The 18130-nt window shown below is 35.6% G+C and overlaps 1 long non-coding RNA gene across 2 annotated transcripts in view; it reads left to right on the top strand.

The window, feature by feature from the left end:
- The window catches only part of LOC105678162 (uncharacterized), a 162865-nt gene that overhangs the window by 42104 nt on the left and 102631 nt on the right, over positions 1-18130 (top strand). For both annotated transcript variants that reach the window (XR_010887801.1, XR_001101669.2), the window contains one exon: positions 10541-10578. This is a non-coding gene — a long non-coding RNA (uncharacterized lncRNA). The remainder of the gene's footprint in view (positions 1-10540; positions 10579-18130) is intronic.

Here is an 18130-nt window from a genome sequence, read left to right as displayed (position 1 = left end):
TGTGATCCTATCGATACGCGCGGTATCGCGTGTAATAACGTGGTAATCGAGACCTAATGGAATTAGTTACTCGAGCTTTATCTCGACATGGATGTATTTGATACTTAATTAATTAGATATAAATACACGAGTACGTATCTATTGGATTCATGCGCGCGCAGACACAGATATAATCGAATCATGTCATTGATTTTGAAATTACGATGCAGTATACAAGAAGATATATTATGGATTTGTAATACGGATACGTCAAATTTGCATGGATTTCATTTCTATGTATATCGCATAGAGAAGACTAGTTCCAAACTGCGACTAGTTTCGAAATATTAGGAGCGAATGAGCACAGAGAAAAGCTCCTCTGGTGCAACGTGCTTATACACACCCGCGCATATTCGTTTTGCATGTGTATGCACATGCACATCTGTAACCGAGCCGATGAATTCCTCGAGAAAGTGGATGATTCAGATCTAATTGGGAATAAATAGAATCATCTAACTATCATTACTGAAGTAGTCGAGCGAAGTGATAAATGCGATAAATAATAATAAAATTCATAGTTCTTATTTATCGTAAAAAATTTTGCAAATTGTTCAGTGAGAATTAAATTCTATTTTTTTTTAAACTTTAAATAAATAATTTTTATCATTTTGTAAGCGCTATCAATTGCATGATTCGAAAATCATTATGCTATCACGTTTACTTACCGGTTTAAGATTGCTCGACCTCACGCGAGTTAAGTCATCATCTCCTCTCTCGTTAGACATCTGGCGAGGCCTGAGCTTCATAAGGATATACATACAACGAGAGAGGAATTCTCGGCTGGTCTGCACTTACACACGTATTCTCCCGCGGGTCAACTAGATCAGTCGAGATCGATGGCGAAAGAGGGAAGCCGGTAAGGAGCGAGAGGAGGAGCTGGGTTGGGCAGGTGAGGCAAGGTGATACGAGAGAGGTTGGTCGGTCGGTCGGTCCGCGCGAGCTCTAACCGCTAACGAATAAAAAGCATGAATGGACGCCAGAGCGGCGCCGTACATTATCTTACCTCCTTGTCTCTTTATTATTATTCTCTCGGTCTCTTTTGTCGTTCCATCTCGCTCCTTACATTAGTTGTTTCACTTCGCGTTCTCTCCCTACCATCGTCTGTCTTCCTTCCGTCTTCTTTTTTCATTCTTCTTTTTTCTTCTCTCTCTCTCTCTCTCTCTCTCTCTCTTTGCCGGCCTCACAGTCGCGCGGTCTGCTCCTTCCACTTTGTTCCTCTCGCTTCGGCGAGTTATCTCGCTTGTACGTAGAAGATCAGGTTCGCCGTACCGGTGACAGGACACCGTGCACAACCTGCTTCTCGTGTAGGATCGAGGTGTGCTTTTTACGTGCTGCGCGCACTGTCAGGAAGCTCGCAGTTATTTTTCCGACGATCTGAGTCATTGAGTATCCGTGAGATGGTTTTCTCGGGATGGCACGTGGTAATGGTTTGAAAGGGAATTCTAAAGTCTTATATCTTTTTCTTGCAATTTCTTGCAGAAAATTTGTGAAGTACGATTTTCTAAAATAAAGGAAATCTGTGTGCAACGACATGTACGTATATTTTGACTAAAATTTTTCGTGAAGAAATATTTAATATAAACATCATAACGTGGAGACTGATGCTGACATTTAAGAGGGTATAAATTGGTTCACATTTATCGCGGATAAGATGCCGTGATACGATAACGCAACTATATAGGCCTGTAGAGAATAGCGCAATAGCGGCGTACTGCATCGGCATTGCGCTGCATTCATTTACGTAGTTGTTGTTTCCATTATTACGTGCACGCGTGACCGCCTATCGGAACAATTCTTAACTCCTAGATCTCAGACAAAGATTGCATCTCCTTATGCATACATGTACATTGCACATGCACCGCGTGTTTTACCGCAGTAGCAGCAACCCTTGCCGCGATCCGCATCCCTAAATACTGCGGCGCGATCTCACGACAAACCAGAATCCAGTGGCGGGTTGCTGTAAAAAAAGAATCAGGCAGATTTATCGTCGGATAAGCGATCATGTGACAGACGGGGGCCAGCAGCAGCGGCGATATTAGGAGAAAGAGATAGAGCAGGTAGTCTAGAAAAGATTTTGACGGTTCAGAGAAGGACGGAGAAAAAAGAAAAAGAGGAATCTCCGACGGTCAAAGAGGTGGGGAGGGAGGGGAGGGGGGAGAGGACCTACGTAAGCTCAGTGGCCGTGTCAATGTGTCAGAGAGAGGGTCCTCGTAGCCGTGGGGTTACCTTTTATGTCCACATAACACGACGGGGCCCTGCGGGACCTCCTCGCGCAAGTGAAGGAGGGAGGACAAGCACCGGGCCCTCGCACGAGACCCCGTTCGAGAGCGTATCGTCAGCGCGCGAGTTGGACGCGCGAACGCCGGCGGAATATCAAGGAGCTTCTTTCCGGGGAACGCGCGGCCGCCATTGGTGTAAGAAACGTTGAATGGAGGCATCGTCGTTGACGAAGGGCCTTGAGGGGGACGGAAAATCGCAGTCGGCAGCGAGTTCTGAATGAAGGAGGCCATCGAGTCGGTCTCTTTCACGGAGCGTTACCCGCTTTTTCTCCCGCTGAAGCAACGTTGCTGCTGGCAGACGGATAATTAAAGACGTACTCGCCTCGATTGCTTTTTTGTTCTTTGCTTGTTCAAGAAGCTTGCGATTGATGTAGCCGCAGATGGAGCTGATTGTGAGAGATCTTTCGAGAATCTTTTTATGAATTAGAAAATTTTAATTCTAAGTAATCAGCCGATCTGATATTACATAATGGACAGGTAGATAGAATTATGTGATGAATGTATGCAAAAAAAATATAGATCTATGAAATAAAAAATTTATGTAAAAACTAATTAAACAATTCGCTAAAGAATGCTTAGTTAAGAGATATGAGATAATGTCGGAATAATGTATATAATAGTCGGTATATTTTAAATGGACAAATGATCTGTATTGATCGATTATTTCTTGCATACGCAATAAAAAGATTATTAATGTTTATTTTTACAAGCTACCGAGAGTTATGCTATTGAAACGATTAATAAATGAGTCTTTTCGTTTTTTGTTATATCGTTATTATCAGGATGAATGCAATTGGAAATTATCTGTCCATTGATATGTTACTAGCGATGATTTCCAAAAATGCGTAATAAGTTTAATTTTTCTGTATAAAGAAAAGATACACGATATCGCGTTTATTTGGCCATCACAGAAAATTTTAACGCTCGCAAATCTCTTTTTTTTTAAAGTAAAACATCAGTTTATGAATCAAATAAAATTAGTTTTAATGAGATATTAATTTCTAACTTGATTAATATAAAAAGATTAAAAATTAATTTATTTATTGAATTTGTGTACGTCATTTATTTATATGTACAGTATACATTTGTGCTTTTTCGGATTATAAGATATATTTTAGATTAATTTATTAATTAGAAGAGAAATAAGCTTGAAGATATCTCTAAAAATACAATTTTGCTACAAATATTAAAAGATATATATTATTAGGATCGAGTGTTTCTTTTATGGATCATTTCGTGGAAAGAAGAGAAGAGAGAGAAAAAGAGAGCGTGATTTTGTCGCCATGAATTATCGAACGGGATTCCAGAACGAATCCTTACGTACGGAAAATATCTTCTTTCCATCCTAGTCGGACGTAGAATGATTTTGTGCCGATCCTCTTCTGGCTGATCGCTCTCTTGCGCGGATTCCATCGGCGAGTCGCGGCATTCCGGTGATTTCGCGCTGGCCGTAGAACAGTTTCCATTGCTGGGTTTGAGAATTAGAAACGCTCAAGAATCTACACAGAATTGAACATCGCGTTTTGGTCGAAATTGGTTTTTATTCTCCATTTTTGACGACAAACGTTCTTGAAAGAAATTTGAACGAAGAACTTCTCAATGTGAGAATTATCTTGACAAAAACATATTTTGTTATACATGATTGCTTGTTTTAAAACCATTATGTAGTAAAAATAAATTTTATAACCAACGTGTAATTTATCTTATATAAAATTAAAAAAGCTTAAAATTAAATTTTTTAAATTTAAATTAATTTTGCTTAACTTAAATATTAATGAATAATATATACTCTGTTCTTTTTATTTGCATTCACGTCAATTGCTTTTATTAAGTCACATTTTCTTCAGTGCTCTGAAATTATATTGCTATCGAAATTTGTTTCGAGAGCTTCTTATGATTTATACAAACATCTGCACGGCGCCGTTTTATCCCGAAATCGGTCCTTCGCGAAATCGCTTGAGTGTTTCTCGCGAAACGGCTTTGTGCGGCTACTGGAAATCGTTCCACAAATACGAATCTGTACGTGTTTTGTGTGCTCAACCAAAAGCACACTCGGCACCTGTCCGATGCATTGCTCGCAAAATCGGTCGCAAATGGAATCCGCCGCAAAACGCACGGAATTCCACCACTGGTTGTCAATATTTTCTCAGGTGTATCTCTCGAAAAATATGGAGCTAGTTATTTAACGATTAATCATTGAACGTTCGCTGACATATATCTGATTTTCAGTACAGTTTTCGTGAACGTTATGACCTGTGATATTATTGGAACATACGAGTCGTAAAATTAAGTAATGCTTCAAGATAAATCGCAAAATGGGACAAATATCGGATCTGTATATTTAATAATAGTTACTGGATTTAAAATGTCATAAATATAAAATAATCGGATTTATTAGATTTGTGAATACGTGAGTCACAAAGAACAAGGCAAATTAAATACTAATAAACTTATGTCAGTGCTAAAAATGTATGGAATAAGTAATTTCGAAAAATTTCTTCGAACAATTAGCGTTGCAATTGCAGGGGCAAGTATGACAATTGATGTCATAATTATTGAAAATTAAAACAGTTTTTGAAATCCATCTTTTTATATATGAATATAATATCATTGAAAATTATTTGAATAATAGAATTATAAGGGAAAATCAGGTTGCATATTTTAATAATTAATTAGCTTTTACAGCAGTGGTTAATTAGTTTAGATAATTAATTCTTTTTTTGACCGATATTTCTTCAGTATCGAAAATAGAACATTCTCTCTTGCGGACTGAAAATTTCATTAGATAAGGTTCTTTAGCCGCAAGGGATCGATATTTCTTTCAACGTAGAAATATCATTGCGGTCAAATTAACGAAGGAGATTTATCTTTCGAGATTAATAATGCGGTCGGTTGATTGCGCACGATAATTTACCACAACATGAAGCCGTTTCTCGCTAAATACTGATGCTTCTAGTTTACCGGGAATCACTCCGTAAATAGAGAACGTGTTTTGTGTGTTCAGCTAAAAGTACTCGAGATTACAGCGTAGAGGAAGACCAAGTGGCTCCTAGCTACTAACGGAATACACTCGATTCCAACAAATCGATAACAGCTTGCATAGATGACGGTGCAAGCACACGTGTAATTAATCTTGTTAAGAAGATGTCGACGGGTTTGTTTTAAACACGCAATTTCTCTTGGAACAATATTTGACACGGCTTTTAAAGGGATTAAAGTTTATTGTGTCAAAAGAAATTACTCACTGTAACTTTTCGCATAATAATATTTTTATATTATAAATTTAATTTTGCATCAAGCAAGAGAAATTGGAACAAACAATCTTTACTAATATAAATCAGAAATTTTTTCATATTTGATTATCCGGCAATATCTTGCAAAATTTTAACGTAATTGAAAAAAATGAGAGGATGCGTCCGTTAATGATTAATATGTTATTGTGCAAATCACGTTTGCGCAATCGTTTCTACGCGGAATTTAGAATAAAATAGTCTGTGCAGCGACAAGTTCAAAGTCTTGTTGTGAAAAATTGCGATTAACAATCGGCGCATTCGGTTTCCCAGGAACAATTGACGTGGGGAAGCAATTACTATTCATAACGTGCGTCACGGTAAATAAATGTGATAATTTGTTCATAAAATGACATCAGTGGAAATTGATAAACATGCACCACATTGTTATTGTCGCAATTTTCCTGGTGGAAAGTTACAAGATCCTTGATAGAAATTAATATGAATATGTGGCTTCACGAATATGTGGATATCGCCATTTGCTTTAATAATTATTTTTTTTACTGTTTTGATTATCGTCAATTTTACATTTGCATTCAGAAATTTATCTTCTTGTCAAAACTAAATTGAATTTACTTTATCAAACTAACTACAAACTTTGCACTATGCGATAATCGTTATATTTTTTAACTATGCTGTTAAACGGTTCTACACGTACGTGGTGCATGTTACATAAATATTTTCTGAAATATTATATATTTAAGATACTCTTTTTATCCGAGATAATTTGTAGAAAATAAGAAATTATTCATTGCGTCATAGCGACACATCGCAAATATTTGTTTTGCTCGTTAATTCGCATTTCAGCACGTTTTATGTAACGACAGTTACTTTAAAACTTTTTATAAAACCATCAACGGAGTGAGCTTGACGAATTTGGACAGGTTTATTTCGCTCGCGAGCGGATTCGCGCTCAGAAACGCTGCAATCCGAAAAAATATTTATTTTCGTGAATTATACAACGGAAATAAACCGCGGCGGGCGGAAAGGTATGCGAGAGCTTGCGAGAGAGGTTCCTCGAAGAACCAGAATAAGCCTACGTAGTGCATATTCGATTAGTCAGAGCTCGCCCATCGGTGGCGTGCATCCAATTCTCGGTGGCAATGCTTCCCACTACTTTATTCGCGGCAAACGCGAGATGGAATTCCTGATTCCCGTCCGCAATTCTACTTATTATAACTTTGTTATAGGATTCCCGAACTTTGTTTACTCCACTTTCCACTGAAATGATCCGCCAGCCGCACGAAAACTCTGCTGCGAATATTGCTCAGGTGCTTATTCTCGTCGTTATTCTGGAATTGGCGGACACTATATCGAGATGCGCGTCGAAATACTATCCGAATCTGACCCAGTGACATGCCAATAGTCATCCAAGTTATCGTAGCGATTTGAATTATTGATGTCGAATTGGGGATCGATCAACCTACTTTTGTCTAACTTGTGCAAAACAATATTTCAATTCAAATGTTTCCGCATTATAATTTTGGTAAAAGTATTTGCTCGAGAATTTTTTGTCATAATCTCGTACGAATTCTGTTCGAGTGACTGCTTATGATATATATATATATATATATATATAAATCATCGATTTAAATTTAGATTATTTTAGTTTACATCGTATTCCAAGTTATAAAAGAAATTTGTTTCTTATAACAATCGACAAAAATCTCTTTCGAAGAGTGACAAGTAGTATCATTGAACGACCGTCGATGACGATTTACGGCGTAGATCAGAATATTCGATACAAATTGGCCTGACGCAAATCAAGTTTCTGGTCGCAATTTCTCTCCTTTTGTTCCGGCTCGGTCATGCGCGGACAATCACGGCAATTTATGCGTCATGATTCGCGCATTCGGTTCGGAGAAACGATTTGTCGGTCGCCGTCATTGGTCATAGGTCTCCTCATAGTGACATAGTCTAGTCGGGAATGTCGTTAATTCGCGGAGAGATCGACGCGAAGGTCGACGCGCCGCTGTCTCCCGCTCGTGTGGGCATTATCATTCACGAATGACACGACTCGTTAGAGCGTTACATCCACGCGATCGCTATCGAACCGTTAACCATGAATTTAATCTTCTTGTAGCGCCCGTCTGCTCGCAGCCTATGCAATTTCACTGCATCTTTATGTCGGACTTTGATTAAGAAGTGCATACTATTTTTTTTTTTTTTTTCTTAATATTTAATTAGCAAATTTTTTTATATTATAACGAAATTAAATTATATAGTTTTTTGAAAGTAAATATAAATTGCCTATTTTTTGTTTGTAGATATAAGAGATAATATTTTTAGACAAAATGTTATTATTGCAAGAAACCAACTAAAATTTTGCTGAAAAATTCGAAATATCCGCTCGATGAGAGAATTTTGGCGTAAGAAATACTATTGTAAACAAAGCGATATACTCTGAAGATATTCGCGACACATGATATTCGGCCGGAAAAATGTACAGAGTCGGTGCCAAGGCGAGTGTTGAAGACAAACGACGCTTTCGAAAAATATCAGATACGAGGACGCGCTGGGGTGGAGTTCGCGGAACCGAGTCGCGCGAGCCGAGAATTCAATCGAGTACGCTGTGGGCGGAATTCCGTCGTGAAAAAAATGTAAACCGTTTTGCGTTAAATCTTGTGCGGTGCCATCCTTCACTTCACTACGCCGCAATGCGGCGCAGCGCCAAAAATACATGCGACACAAATTTTAATGCAACGAGGTGAGCCTCGATACGCGGTAACCTTTGAGGACGCGACGACAGAAATCGAAGCCAAGGCAAAGCGAATTCGCGAAAGACCGGAAAGCTCGAGCTAGTTCAATGTTGTAATAACTCAGAAGCTATTTTGGTGCATTGGTTTGCGGAAAAATAAAGCGTTTAAAATTAGGCTTCGTAAAATGTCCATATGTGAAATGTGTATTTTGTCAAATCAGCTTTTTTATATATCCAGAATATAATTAGCGAATAAATATAATAAAACAAATCAAATTTCTTTAAGCTAGCTTTTAATGTATTATTTTAATTTTTTTTATAATAATTGTTTTAATAAATAATACATGTTTAATGTAAATTATAGATTTAACAATTTTTTAAAGACGCGAATATAAACAAGAACTAGTTCTGGGAAGTGTAAAGCGAATTTGCTCAAGAGTTACTACATTCGAAAAAATGGGCCACTGTTCCAAATTTGTAATTTCGGCTTCCAGCCGGTCGGGAGCAGCGATATGATCCCAAAATTAGACTCGTGAGAATCAGGGAATTCCACTCCCACGCTTCTGCATGCCGAGACGGGATGGGAGAAAGAGAGAGAGAGAGAGAGTATGGCGCTTTGCCAAAGTGACGTCGTAATCGCGAACAGTACGCCTCTTCTTTGATTCTTATCCTTCTTCTTTCGTTTACCTCGAAATGACGTATAGCTTATTGCGGAAGTAACTGTGATAGCTATGGAAAACTTTCCTAGAAGCTCTTCGATTTAATCTGTTTGCAGCCCGTAAAAGTGCATGCATTTTTCTGTATCATTGATTTTGCGTGGAAAAATAAATATTTCATATAAATGTGAATGCGTTCTTTGTTTTTTTTTTTGTTAAGAATGTAAATAGTGTTTATTGAAATTGGAAGTTGATAATAAGAGATAGTTATTTAGGCATTTCTTAATTACAAATGTGAATTGCAAAATATTTTTATTAAAAAGATACTCCGTAAATCTGAAAAGTATTCACATAATTAATATTCACATATTATTGTCTTTATTACAAACATTATTTGTTGTATTTTAATAATTTGTACCGGAATGACAAAAATTTTGTGGATTAAAAAATATCAGATTGTCAAAGCAGACATGTGGAAGAGTTCGGCTCCACGAGTCGAGTGTCGTGTCTCCGAAATAAGAATCGTGGGAAGCGAGGAATCATGTTCCCACATTCCTGATGTCAGGATGGCGCAAAACCATATCGTTTGTACACCCTCAAGCTGACGTTCAAATTGCGGGGAATACACATGCGACCTATTCTTTTTCCTCGTTCTCGCGAATACTGCATTTTTCGAAGGACATCATCCGTCTCTCTTAAAATACTGGGAGAATTCGCACGAGACTTTTTAAGTTATTCTTAGAATTGATCTGTGCACCGCGGAAGCGTGAAACTTTTCTCCCGAGTACTTTGAGAAGTCGTGCGAAAATCGATAATACCAGATGAGAGTGTATTACATCGCGTGATCGATGAGGAACTCGAGTAAAGACGTCAAAATGTGCGTAGAGCAAGATAAATTTCGAAGTTTTAGGATAATCGAATAATCGCCGAGATGAAAGATGAAGATTGAATTACTTTTGCGATAAAATATGGAGATTGTTGAAGATGTTTCGCTAGCCTGACTTATTATGCACGTAATTGTTCGCTATTCGTGTGTTGGCATGTATGCCAAAAATGGAGCTTGGCTTGATGAAGAAGGAGAAGCTGATCAATGATGGGTACAACTTCCTTTTTTCATCGTTGCTTCGCAATTCAGACAAGCGTGTTTGCTTTGCATACGCGCCGCATAAAAAGATCGACGCGTCTCAGAACGGAAATGAATCAGTCGTTCGATCGATCGTATGCAAGAATAATTTCTGATAACTTACACGAAGGATAACGATTCCGAATGATGTGACATGTGCGTCAGCGACGATTACTATATACATATACTATTACTATATACATTACTATATGCATAAGTAGCGTTTTATATGAATATACATATGGATAATTGTGAAAACATATATATGCAGTTACAATTTGTGTTTAATAAATATTTATTAAAATATATATATATATATATATATATTTTAATAAATATTTATTAAAATATATATATATATATATATATATATATATATATATATATATATATAACAAATGATAGGTAATTTATAATAACTAAAATATTAAAAACTAAAATTATTAATTTTTCAGATGCAGCTGGCAGCGTACTTAGCTAAACAAAACAATCGGTGAGTGAGTTTATTTTATTATTCTTGTAGAATATTTAAAATCGCGCATTGACAATTACATTTTTCTGCAATTTACATTTTCACAAATTGATAATAAAATATAAAATTATTTTTTATCTAAAGCGTGAAAGGTTTTACATAAAATATGTATGCAATTTTTTTCGAAAAACGTAAAATTGTAAAATTTTGAAAATATAAATTATGCAAACATATATATAGAAAAGAAAATTTTATAAAATCATAAAAATTTAGAAACTAAAATTTTGAGATAATGAATGAAATGTTTGTGCAAAAGAGCAAATTGTCAAAGTACGGTTTCAAATGTGCAGGTTGGCGGTGCGACGAAGGGCAGTTATTGATGTAATTGCTTATATAGCAATTGATATAATCGATTTGCTTTTATGGTTTTTATACACATTTTACTGAATGATTTTCTTTTCTTGTCGGATATCGTAAAATTCAAGAACCTTTTTGAAATGTGATATACTTTACGAAAAGAGTCTCTTCTGCACAGCGGCAAAGAAATATCGGCACATTATATTATCTTTTTTTACCATAATTCCGTTAATGCTTTTATAATTACTCGAATAATCTTTATTTATTATTTAATTTATAACTTATAGACACGGCATAAAATGCATTTTATCTCGTATTTGCGTATACTGCGGCGCGAATTTGTAAATCCGTGCACACAGAAAAATATCATTCTATTGCTAAGAAAAGTAATTACTCGGCTTACTTTTCTTTTTTTAAGTAACAATTGTCTTTAATAAAGAATATTTTCTTGATAATAGTCTTAAAATATACTCATCACAAATTTTTGATAAACTCATTATCATATACTCAAAAGAAGTAGTTATTTTTTGGTGAAGAATATTATAAAATTGTATCGAAGAAAAGTCAGATTTGGTTAATTTAATAAGCAAATAGAATTCTTTTTCTAATTTAATATTCTTGATTGAAGTATTAAACTTACTGGGATCAAAATATATTTTGAATAAATTTGATGCTTATGATGAACTTACGATAGATTTGCGTATATATGAACTTATAAAATACTTAAAGCAAGTAATATTTACTTAAATACAGTATGTATTTTTCTGTGTGTGATTTTTTAAAGTGAAATATGCCAGTTGAGTATCATTTGACAAAGTGTACAGCTAGTTGTAAATGTGTATTTTCAATTAAACACCTTTCTACTTATTATTAGTTGCAAGTGACAGCTTTATTGGCGCGTTTTATGCAATTTAATTGCTGCCGATACAGGGGCGTCTCTCGAGGCCGTATGAAAGTTTTACATAAACTAATAGCCAGCATTTTAATAAGGGTTGATGTCATGCGTTACTCACCGATTATGGCGGAACAGGTTCTGCTAGACGCACGATAATCTAACGCAACGATCGATACCAGCCTTTCAATTTGTCTCGCAGTCGTCTTTCAAAGTGCAAAGTCGCTTGGCGACTGGACGTTTCCTCTTGCTCTCGATAATCGAAGCATGAATGAATTAGCGACTTTCTATTTCAACCAATATAAAAAATAATAAAATAAAATTTTAGAATTTTTTTTTTATAAAAATTTCTAGGAAAAAGATTAATTTTCTTAGACACAATGTTAATAGAAATAACCACTTTATTCAAGTAAACATCATATAATTACGTGAAAGTAATATTAACTATTGCCCACAAGCTTGTTTAAAAATAAAATGCAGTAACGGAAACCTTTATCGTATTTTCCGTTTTATAATTATCCAATAATAAATATACACTGTACGAGAAAAGCTTCGTAAAGAGTCAGGATGTTTAAATACTGTTTACTATCTAACGGTATTTTACAAATTTATTATTATTGAAAAGTGATTTCTTCCGTCAGTGGACGATGCAACAAAGCATTGACATACCATATGCATACGTGTACATTTGCTTTTATTGTCGACGTATTCTTTTGTGATGCATATCTAAGAAGAAGTGTCAGTTTCGTGCTTATTATTCGTCTCATCATCGATGCAAAACTGTTCTTTGACAGTTTTGTCCATCTAACAAATCATCCGATAGCGACGATAACCTGTCAGGTTAAAAACATCCGCATATTTTGAAAACGATAGGAAAAAGATACGGACAGTTTATTTAAGCATATGACACGTTTTTTACTGTAGCTATTTTTAGTAAGAATGCAAATATACAATATGATTCATGATATATCTGAATATATTTATGATACATTTTTTTATGACTTCTAACAAACTTTTATACTACTTTATTATACACAACATACATTTAGAACAGTTTTACAAAATGTCTATGATATATAAATTTTTTAAGTCATTCACTTTGGAAAATATAATGGCTATAAAAATCGTACTTTTTTTTACTTGAATGCTAATATTACTTATGAGTAAAAATTCAAAAATAGAGAGTTGTGTGATGGCAATACGAATAATCACAATAGACCACGTGAGTCGGGCTTTTCGTAGGTGTCTAATGGAGGGTTGATGTCATGCGTTACTCAGCGGACGAGATGGAACAGGTTCGGTCAAGATGTGTACATTAGTCGCTGATGTCATAAGTGCAAAACGAGAGGGGTCTTGCATGCTAGACAGGGACACACGCTCCCCGCGCGCTATTCCTCATCGATTCGAGAAATCATGCTCCAGCGTTCTTTTTTACTTCTCGATCTTCTCTTTTCGAGCACATCGCGAACAGCACCGTCGTAAGAAGCCGGTCTACATTTGTTTGAAATTATCAAAGAGCCGCTTTCTCATGTTAAGAGATTTAATATTTAATTTCAAATTAGTATTTTATTTCAACAATACTGAAACTAAATATTGCTATTCTAAATATTCTTGTGCGAGAAATAAAAAGGCGATATATAATCATGGATGAATCAAAGAACGATGGTGTTTGTTTTTTTAAATCAAGTATTTAAATTTTGACGGTCTTTTTCCACTAGATAATAATAGTGTGTTTTGAGTAGATTTGTTGGAGTACGTTTGATACAGTCAATCACATCTAGCGATAATTAAATTAATGGCTCATTCTATCTCTATTCTATCTCTCTTCATTAATCGTCGTTATTTATTACATTTCGTCTCTACGCGCTATTCTCCATATATCTCTAATGCATGTTTAATTCGATGCGGTTGTTTATATCCATTAATCCTATTGGCAAATACTCCAAAGTAAGCGTATTCAGAACAGGCAGGTACGCGATTGATCCTCTATCGATTTTATCGAAGTGACATGTTGATCGACGTTATTAAAATGACATCGTGATCGACGCACTATTGGTCGCTCGAATAATTCGACGTTATGCCATTATATATGCGGTTAACTTTTAAACACAGAGTTCTGTCAATAAATCTGAGTGCCGAATTTGAATTTCCAATAATTTTCAATCATTATATTTAGAATGCACACTAAATCGTTGTTTTTATTATAAGCAATGATACGTATATAAAGAATTTAAAGAAGTAAAACTCTTAAAATATAAAAAAGTAGAACGATATACTGAAATTTTATAGCATTCAAAGAACTTTTTTTGTCTTAAAATATAATATTAAGATATTAAAATCAAAATTTATGCAAAAATACTTTTTTTTATATCGGGTTTTTTTGTTTTATTTTTATTCGCAAAAATTTATTTCTTTATTACATGTTTTGTCATTATCGCGGCTTACATAAGATGGCAATTATACTCTGTATTTCTTACAAAGGAGAGAATAGAATAAGAGGCATATTCTTCTCCGATTGAAAGTGCCGCCCGTGGCATTATGGGGGTTTTGTAGAAGCAAAGTGGAAGCGAACGGAGGAAACGAGAAAAGAGGATTCATAAAGGCTGCTGCATCGAACTGCACGCGATACGAAGAAATCGAAACTTTCTCGGAACTTTGCTTCCTCCGAGGAACGTCCTTCGCGGTCCTTCTCGTGGCGCGTCGCACGTGTCCACGAACACGCGTGATGCACTCTCCGTAACGTCATTTCTTCGAAAGTTTGCGGGAAACGTACGTTTGCTTTACTCGAACGTGAAAGTTTTATCTGATAATAATACCGGTGACACTGCTGCATAGAATTAAATTTCTGTGTTTAATTCTGTGTTTTATTTATGAATAATTGAACTTTAATAAAACTTTTATTATCTCTTTCAGGTAAAGTAAGTAGTAAAGTTTTGAAATATATACTTTGTTAGTGTACTTTTAAAAGCGTGTATTATCATTTTGCAAATCAGATTTGATTGAACTTTCCGTTTTACCTAAACAAAAAAAGCTGTAGTTTTTATTCATAAAGCACTGTTTTGTTTTGCTTATCTTTTGTTATTTTGGTTCTTTTTAAAGTACGTGTTTTGTTTGAAAGAGGGGAGATTATAATAAAAGTTTTTTGAGAGAGATGCTTCACAAGTTTGTCGGTTCTTTGGCACGCAGGCTGGGCGTCATTACGCCCGAATATGCGCGCGCAAATTTCGGAATAACGGGTCGACCGAATCAATGAAATTAATGAAATGGTAATTTGTGCGAAGTGTCACGCCCGGCGAATACAGCGAACGATTCATCCGGCAGACTATTGGAGCTTCGATATTGTTTTGATTAAAAGGTTACCGTGCATCATTGATTTCCGAGAAACATGACAATCTACTGTAACGCAAGTTTTATATGACGTGGTATCGTATTCGTTTATTCGCGCTGTTATTAAAAAATTGAATCTTTGCCACGGTTATCCGTGATTATGTACATTACAAGAAGAATGGACCACGATAATGCGCTATAATATAAGATTAAACGGATTAAACTGCTATATCGCATTCTGCATCGAATATATTTATTTTAATAGCTTGCGCGTGGCATTTAGAACATGAAAGTAGTATCTTAAGCATAAAAAATATATGAAAGTTTATTAAGATTTTATAATATTTTTTAAATATTGACGAAGATAATTTTTTATCTGTTTATATTTGTATGTTTAACTCAATTAAAATTTTTTTAAATATTTGCTAAAGTAAGCTTTAAATGAGGATTGCTCGAAGAGTCGACATTAGCAAAAATCTGATTTTTTAGTTAAACGTCAAAATAGTCAAATAGAGAAATTCTTCGCTCAAGATTGCGCGCTGTTGTTTCGGGACAACGGCCTTTTGTACGTAAATCTGTCGGCCGGCCAAATGCATCTGCTTTCACTTGGGGGATTCCCTATACACGTCGTTTACATTATTCGTGTTATATTCGTAATCCCAGAAATGCTGAAAGCAACGAAGCGTTGTTAGAATTTGCCGACATTCTTACTGCATATTCAGAAATTCCATAACATAAGTTATTTGATCGTTGATATTTTCACAAAAATTGCGCTTTTGATGAGTTTTATCTCTTAAGAAAAAGAAAATGGTTTAAGTTTATATAAAATAATTTGTTAAATATTTCTGTTTTGTACTTCAAAATTAAATTAAAAATATTATATTGAATAACTAATATAATACAAATATTTATAAATATTTATTCAAGTTTTTTTCTAGAAATATAGGCAAAGAGCAAATGTTCCTTTATATTTTCTGAGAAAACTGTCGTAAGTTTAAATATGGGCGATACCGTATTTACACGATATTTGCGACGTATTTAAAGCATTAACATGTGATCGTGTTGGTTGTGAAACGGATTTCTGGGAATTTATTTTGCATTTCTTAACGGCGTGGCGTTTTCACGTGCTGTTTCTTCCGGTTATCACGGTTGAAAGGTCGTAAACACTAATAGAAAGATGTGCTGTTTCATCATGAGTTAGTAGTAAACATAATTTCGTAGTGATGAGAAATGTGATGTAAACGCGATGAGTCACTGAATCCAACACCTCAATGATCATTTCGTGCGTTACACAAGTTTTCTTCGAACAAAATTGGAATTATAAAAATGTAACAAAGCGTTTATTAGCGTTCGCTATTGAAAAATCTATAAACGATTTCTAAGGACTCTAAAATTATAATAAATATTTGGCTTCTGCTTATTTTTGCACTATAAAGATTTTAAAACCGTACAACTTGCAAGAGATAATAGTGAAAGGAACATTTCTTTGTTTTTTTTTTACGTGATTTACATTGGCCACACTATGCAACGCTTCGCGAAGAAAAGAAAATAAAGAAAATAGCCCGATGTGTCGGGAGGACTCACTAATGATCTCAGCGCGCAGAAATGGTTCCGAACACAACGTGGTGAATTCCCGGGAATAGAAACGTCATCTACGAGAAAGTACAAACCTCGTCAGGCTGCCTCCTTTCCGTCCCACTACATCTTCCTCCCATTCTTCTTTTTCCATCATTGCTGGGTTTCTCCGGAAATTTGTAAACTATTCGTAAACTTCGTTTTATTCGGTAATCGAATTCGGTTCGATCGAATGTTGAAAAATATACATGTTTTGCAAGTGCATTTAATTTGCGAGCACAATCTCGCAATTTTGCAATATTGAAACTTGAGTGCACTCAGTGAAATCATCTTCGTGGAATTCAATTTTAAAGAATCTTTCGAGAAAATAAATTGCAAGCTGTCTGTCGAGATCGAGAAAAATTTTAGGGACTTAAAAATCAATGACGATTTACGTAAGTGGAGTTTCCGACGCGTGCAACATTATGTCAATCGATAACGCGAGGAGACATAAATGTAACCTTAATCTCCATTTATGGTAATCGAAGTCGAAATTTTCAGACACTTGCAAAAATATGGAACCTTTGATAGTTTTTTTTCTATTCTTTTGTTAGAGCACACTTTGGTAACATTTTATCCCATTGAGAGTTCGTGGAGGGTCGTAAGATATATATCGCACCGTTTCGTTAACTGGATACGAAGGTTTTACGACTTTTTTACGATTGACGTCATTATTTTATGAAAGTCCGTTCTCCGAGCGTTGGCACATCGTGAGCTTACTCTCATTTACGTTGACGTACACATACATACACACGCGCATTCATATATTTGGGTGACAAATTTTTGGCATCGCAACAGACGCGCGAGTGAAGATTCCGTTGCGCGAAATGCGGAAGCGCGGGAATTAGCTTTAATATGATCACTCGTGTCAAATAAACGGACAGTTTTATCTTTATTTTATCTTTATCAAATTACGTAAATAAACGAAATCATAATTATGTTGTGTAACATCACTTACATTTGATTTATGACCAGGAATACGGTTTGTGCGTGATATTGTTATAAATATGAATTTACGGTTCTATAATTCTCTTTCTACGCACGATATTATTTCACACGCTTGCTATAAATATATTCCGCGATACGATTCGTTCGCGAATGATGCGACGAATCGGGGAATGCGTGAAATTCGTCAAGGAAAGACGAAATTCTGGCAGAGTCGCCGCTTGTCGTAGATCCTTCTTGTTTCCGCGAAATCGTAAAACGCGCATTCATCCTCGCTGTGCCAATTTACGCGCGGTCGTGTTCGATATCCGCCGTGAAAGAAAACTGCAACAGACGCTCGCCTGCCGATGTAATTATGCATTCACGAGACGGGCGTGGAGCAAAATTGCGACACACGCACGTACACATGTGCGCGTGTACACGCGTTTTCCAACAATC

This window comes from Linepithema humile, chromosome 1 (genome assembly GCF_040581485.1).
Source record: "Linepithema humile isolate Giens D197 chromosome 1, Lhum_UNIL_v1.0, whole genome shotgun sequence".
In the NCBI taxonomy this organism is placed as follows: Eukaryota; Metazoa; Arthropoda; class Insecta; order Hymenoptera; family Formicidae; genus Linepithema; species Linepithema humile.
Note: the sequence above shows the minus strand (reverse complement) of the source record. Positions and strands in the feature narration are given on the sequence as shown.